General features: G+C 46.1%; 1 protein-coding gene across 2 annotated transcripts in view; it reads right to left on the reverse strand.

The window, feature by feature from the left end:
• jhy (junctional cadherin complex regulator) overlaps positions 1-1,803 on the reverse strand; it is a 118,531-nt gene extending 116,728 nt beyond the window's left edge. For both annotated transcript variants that reach the window (XM_070894365.1, XM_070894364.1), the window contains exon 1: positions 1,766-1,803. The gene's annotated coding sequence lies outside the window, so the exon portion shown is untranslated. The remainder of the gene's footprint in view (positions 1-1,765) is intronic.
• Positions 1,804-6,000: the final 4,197 nt, after the last annotated feature.

The raw sequence follows: 6,000 nt of genomic DNA on the forward strand, positions 1-6,000 counted from the left end.
CCATGCCAGCGTTTATGCTCCACTCGAGCCTCCTCCAGTCTTTCCTCATCCAACTCTATCAGTATGACCCTCTATTCCCTTCTACCTCCTATGCTTATTTAGCCTCCCCTTAAATGCATCTATACTATTCGCTTCAACCACTCCCTGTGATAGCGAGTTCCACATTCTCCCCACGCTATAGGTAAAGAAGTTTCTTCTGAATTCCCCAATTGATTTATTGGTGACTATCTTATATTGATGGCCTCTAGTTTTGCTCTTCTCCACAAGTAGAAACACTCTTCTCAGTATCTACTCTATCAAAACTTTTCAATTTTAAAGATCTCTATTAGGTCACTCCTTAGCCCTCTTTTCAATAATATAAACAGAAAATGCTAGAAATACTCAGCAGGTCAGGCAGCACCTGTGAAGAGAGAAACAGAGTTAATGTTTCAGGACACTTCACTTTTGTTAGAACTGGAAAAGGTTAGAGATGTGACAGATTTTAAAGAAGTACAGAGACAGGGGGAGGTGAGGAAAGAACAAAAGGGAAGGTGTATGATAGGGTGGAAGGCAGGAGAGATTAAATGACAAAAGAGCAAATGGTGCAAGGCAAAAGGAGATGGTAATGTGTCAACTAAAGAAACAAAAGATGAGTCTAGAAGAGCTGTAAATGGGAATAACAGAATCATCAACAACTGCCATGTGAAAAAACAGGGCAGAGGTTATAGTCTGAAATTGTTGAACTCAATGTTGAGTCCAGAAAGCGGTCAAGTACCTCGTGGGCCGCCTCGACCTGTGTGAGAACACTACTGCAGGTCAGGGTTATAAATAGAGCTGGAGCACCAGGCCCTGGAACATCATGGGCGAAAGTGCAGCGAATGAGGGTACGGTGTCGAGAAGAGTCGAGGGCCCAGAGGCGCCGAAGGCCCAGAGGCAGCACGGGCCAGCCCACACTGCGATATGTGTGCGCACAAGGTCCGTGAAGCAGAGCAGGTCTCCAGTCGTCCTGGTTCAACCCTTGCCACTGGATAAAGGCCTAGCTCTGTCGAGCCCGTGTGGTGGCTGATGTGCAACGGTCACCATACGTTAAAAAAAATCCACGTGCAGGCATCTTCCACCCCTCAATTGGAGTTCAGGACTGGAACATCGGGTCCTTCATCGAAACATCTGCGAACTCTTGTGGAAGCAAGTCACCCGCGTCCGAGGGACCGCCTATGATGATGGTGATGTAAAGTGCCTAATCGAAAGATGAGGTGTTGTTCCTCGAGGATCAGCATAGGACGCCGAGGACAGAGTGGGGATGGAGCAGAGAATTAAAGCGACAGGCGACCCGAAGCTCGGGGTCACACTCGCAGACTGAACGGAGGTGTTCCACAAAGCGGTCATCCAATGTATATCTTTTCAATGTTTAAAATACATATTTGGGGAGCGACAGTATTTTCAAAGTGAGATTTTTTTTAAACCCAAGAAACAACGGAGTTGGACACTTGGAGCTTCCTGTGACCCCCTGGATGCAATGATTGCTCCTTTAATTGTCCCTTGCTCTTCCCATGCACCTGCAGCCAGCACCCAGGGTAGCTGGGGCGCAGGCGCAGCAAGCAGTGCTGGGGCAGTTGGAGTGTCAGTCTGCGGAGGCTTTCCCGAGTCCCGCCGCCGCTGACTTTTTAATAGATCAGGGCGGTTTATAAGCGGCGGGCTTGCGTTTTACCCCTAGCGATTTATATAATATATGTATTAACTCTCCAGTCTCCCGTTGCTACGGACTGTAACCACGCGCAGAACTCACCCGGACGAACGCGGCAGCCATGACGCTCGCCAACAGCGCGCTCCGACTACACAGCGTCGTCGCCACGGCAACAGCGCTGTCAAACGTCATTACGTCTGTATGTGAAAGCGTTCCAAGGTTTGTCCCGGGCCAGACTGTAGCAGACTTGTGAGCATCACGTGTGCTGCTCTGCCTGGTGCTGGGTTTTAAAGTGCAGCACCACTCAAGCTTGCAAATCATTTACCTACAGTTTCCCCCACCCACCGCAAAGTATCTGTATTTCCACATGCATTGGAGGAATTTGAAATAAATACTAATTACAATTAAGGAACAGCACCTCATCTTTCTCTAATACAAAAGCAAAATACTGCGGAAGCGGGAATCTGAAATAAAAGCAGAAAATGCTGGAAATCTCAGGGGCTCAGGCAGCATCTGTGGAGGGAAAAGTAGAGTTAACGTTTTGGGTCGATGACCCTTCGTCAGAACTGGCGAGTGTTTGGAAAGAACACATTCTCACAGGCGGTCCCTCGCAGCAAGGATGACTTGCTTCCACGCCAAAAAAGGATGAGTCCACAGGTGTTTAAATGAAGGACCTAAAATTCCAGGTTCTGAACTACATCCCGAAGGGTGGAAGATGTTTGTGCGTGGATTTTTTTAACGTGTGGTGACCGTTGCACACCAGCCACCACACGGGCTTGATAGAGTTAGGTCTTGGTCCACATTCTAAAGAATCACTGAAAGGGGAGGGGACGAAAGAACAAAATGGAAGGTCTGTGATAGGGTGGAAGGCAGGAGAGATTAGAGAGACAAAATGGATGATGGGCCGAATTGAAATGGTAATGGCCGGAGTTAGAAAAGGATTAGTCTAGATAGGGTGTGAATGTCGGAATAATGACCAACTGCTGTTGGAGACAAGGAGAAATAAAACATAGGCTCCTGTGGGGAAGGGAGCCAAAGATGGGCAGTGGTTAAAGAGGTGTAAATGGGAATAACAGAATCATCACAAAGTGCATACCATAATAGCGTAAATGTGTCACACGGGATTGAAATCAATAATCCTGTATTTGTATTAAATTATGGACAAGGTCCCAAGTGGCTTCCCGGCACTGTCGTGGCCAAAGAGGGGAGCAGGGTGTTTCGGGTCAAACTTTCAAATGGACTCATTCACCGGAAACACTTGGACCAAATCAAACTCAGATTCACGGACTATCCTGAGCAACCCACCTTGGACCCTATCTTTTTTGATCCCCCAACATACACGCCAGTGGCAACCGGCACCACGGTTGACCACGAAGCAGAACCCATCATCCACAGCAGCCCAGCAGGGCCCAATACGCCAGGCAGCCCAGCAAGGCCAGCAGCCCAACGAGGGCCCAACAAATGATTCAACAACATCAGCTTTCACACCAAGATGATCAACCAGGGCAAGAAGGGTCCCAGATCGACTCATATTGTAAATAGTTACACTATTGACTTTGGGGGGGGGGGGTGGTGGGGAGTGTTGTTATATATGTATACTTGTATTTGCTCATCCCCTGGGATCCCATAATCCCTTGGGAGCACAGGTATTTAAGGAGGCTTCACAGGTTGGAGAGGCACTCTGGAGACTTGCAATAAAAGACGACGGTCACACTTTATTTTGAGCTCACAGTGTTCAGTCTGACTCTTTCTCCATACACAACAATAATGATCAGATAATCTGTTTGTGTTATGTTGATTGAGGAATAAATATTGGCCTGGATACTGGGGATAACTCCCCTGCTCTTCTTCGAGATAGTGCCATGGGATCTTTTACATCCACCTGAGGGAGATTGAGTAGTTTGTGCCTATATACATTGGAGTTCAGAAGAATGAGAGGTGATCTTATTGAAACATATAAGATAATGAGGGGGCTTGACAAAGTGGATGCAGAGAGGATATTTCCACTGACAGGGGAGACTAGAACTAGAGGGCATAGTCTCAGAATAAGGGACCGCCCATTTAAAACTGAGATGAGGAAGAATTTCTTCTCTCAGAGGGTTGTAAATCTGTGGCATTCTCTGCCCCAGAGAGCCTTGGAGGCTGGGTCATTGAATATATTTAAGGTGGAGATAGACAGATTTTTAAGTGATAAAGGAATAAGAGGTTATGGGGAGCTGGCATGGAAATGGAGCTGAGTCCATGATCGGATCAGCCATGATCTTATTAAATGGTGGAGCAGGCTCAAGGGGCCAGCTGGCCTACTCCTGCTCCTATTTCTTATTTTCTTGTGTTCATAAATGGATTATTGTGAACAGTTGTGGTGACAGAGATAATGGGGACAAACAAGTCCAAGACGTAGCACAATGTAGATGAAGAAAGCTGGACCCATTTTTAGAGCAATGAGGAAAACCTACCAGTAGATAAGCTGAAGCAGTGGGCAATAGCAGACAATAGTGACCTCTTTCTGCGCTTCCAAGTCTCTTTCTCCACCTCCTCCTAAGCATACTGCATTACTGTCATACGGCATGGGTGCACATATGTGGCAAGCATTGCCTTCCTCCTAACTACCGTCTTATTCTGTACTACCTCCTCTTCACCGGACATTGTACAGGTTTTAGCATTGTGCCACTTTATTGTTTGACCACAAATTCTGTTTCTTGCATCTAAATTTAGTGTGCTGGGGTTTTGCCAAGCATTATTGTTACCCAAACAACCTTGACAAAGGTTGAAATATACATTTAAAATATCAGGAGTCTTTATAAAGGCTACCAACATTTAAGTTGTCATAATCCCTTTAAATTTTATGACTTGTTTTGGAGGGCTATTTTTCCCACTACTTTGATATCGGCCTTTGTGTCATTTGCAGTGTGGGCTGCCTTTGTTCTCTCCATTTCACACGGGGTACAATGGATTTCACATTGGGAATTCTCATGTATCTTTACTTTTTTAGAAGAAGAGGAGCGTTAAAGGATTGCCAGGCTGGTCAGGTAACACCGAAGGCCCTTGGCACCCTCTTGTTGGTATCCCAACAGCAGAATATATAAGCACAGCCACACATAACTGCATTAGTCAGGAGCAGTATCTGCGGAGGCTCTGCTTTGCAAAGGAGACTATCACTGTGTTATGTCGCATGCTGCCACAGAACCGAAATTTCTCCTCCAACGCAGACACTGCATTTTTGGTGGTTGTTTAGGGAATAGCTGCTTTTAATGTATATGCTACGAGGTCATTCCAGGCTGCTATTGTAGACATCACTAACAGTAGCCAGTCAAATGCATTAAGCAATTTAGCATGCATTATTAGAGCAAATAGTTTCACTTTTTAAAGTTAAAGCACATGGGATTGGGGGTAGTATGCTGACGTGGATTGAGAACTGGTTGGCAGACAGGAAACAAAGAGTAGGAGTAAATGGGTACTTTTCAGAATGGCAGGCAGTGACTAGTGGGGTACCGCAAGGTTCTATGCTGGGGCCCCAGCTGTTTAACATTGTAAATTAATGATTTAGATGAGGGGATTAAATGTAGTATCTCCAAATTTGCAGATGACACTAAGTTGGGTGGCAGTGTGAGCTGCGAGGAGGATGCTATGAGGCTGCAGAGTGATTTGGATAGGTTAGGTGAGTGGGTAAATGCATGGCAGATGAAGTATAATGTGGATAAATGTGAGGTTATCCACTTTGGTGGTAAAAACAGAGAGACAGACTATTATCTGAATGGTGACAGATTAGGAAAAGGGGAGGTGCAACGAGACCTGGGTGTCATGGTACATCAGTCATTGAAGGTTGGCATGCAGGTACAGCAGGTGGTTAAGAAAGCAAATGGCATGTTGGCTTTCATAGCAAGGGGATTTGAGTACGGGGGCAGGGAGGTGTTACTACAGTTGTACAGGGCCTTGGTGAGGCCACACCTGGAGTATTGTGTACAGTTTTGGTCTCCTAACTTGAGGAAGGACATTCTTGCTATTGAGGGAGTGCAGCGAAGGTTCACCAGACTGATTCCCGGGATGGTGGGACTGACATATCAAGAAAGACTGGATCAACTGGGCTTGTATTCACTGGAGTTCAGAAGAATGAGAGGGGATCTCATCGAAACATTTAAAATTCTGATGGGTTTAGACAGGTTAGATGCAGGAAGAATATTCCCAATGTTGGGGAAGTCCAGAACCAGAGGTCACAGTCTAAGGATAAGGGGTAAGCCATTTAGGACCGAGATGAGGAGAAACTTCTTCACCCAGAGAGTGGTGAACCTGTGGCATTCTCTACCGCAGAAAGTTGTTGAGGCCAATTCACGAAATAT

This window comes from Pristiophorus japonicus, chromosome 11 (assembly GCF_044704955.1).
Source record: "Pristiophorus japonicus isolate sPriJap1 chromosome 11, sPriJap1.hap1, whole genome shotgun sequence".
Taxonomy (NCBI): domain Eukaryota; kingdom Metazoa; phylum Chordata; class Chondrichthyes; family Pristiophoridae; genus Pristiophorus; species Pristiophorus japonicus.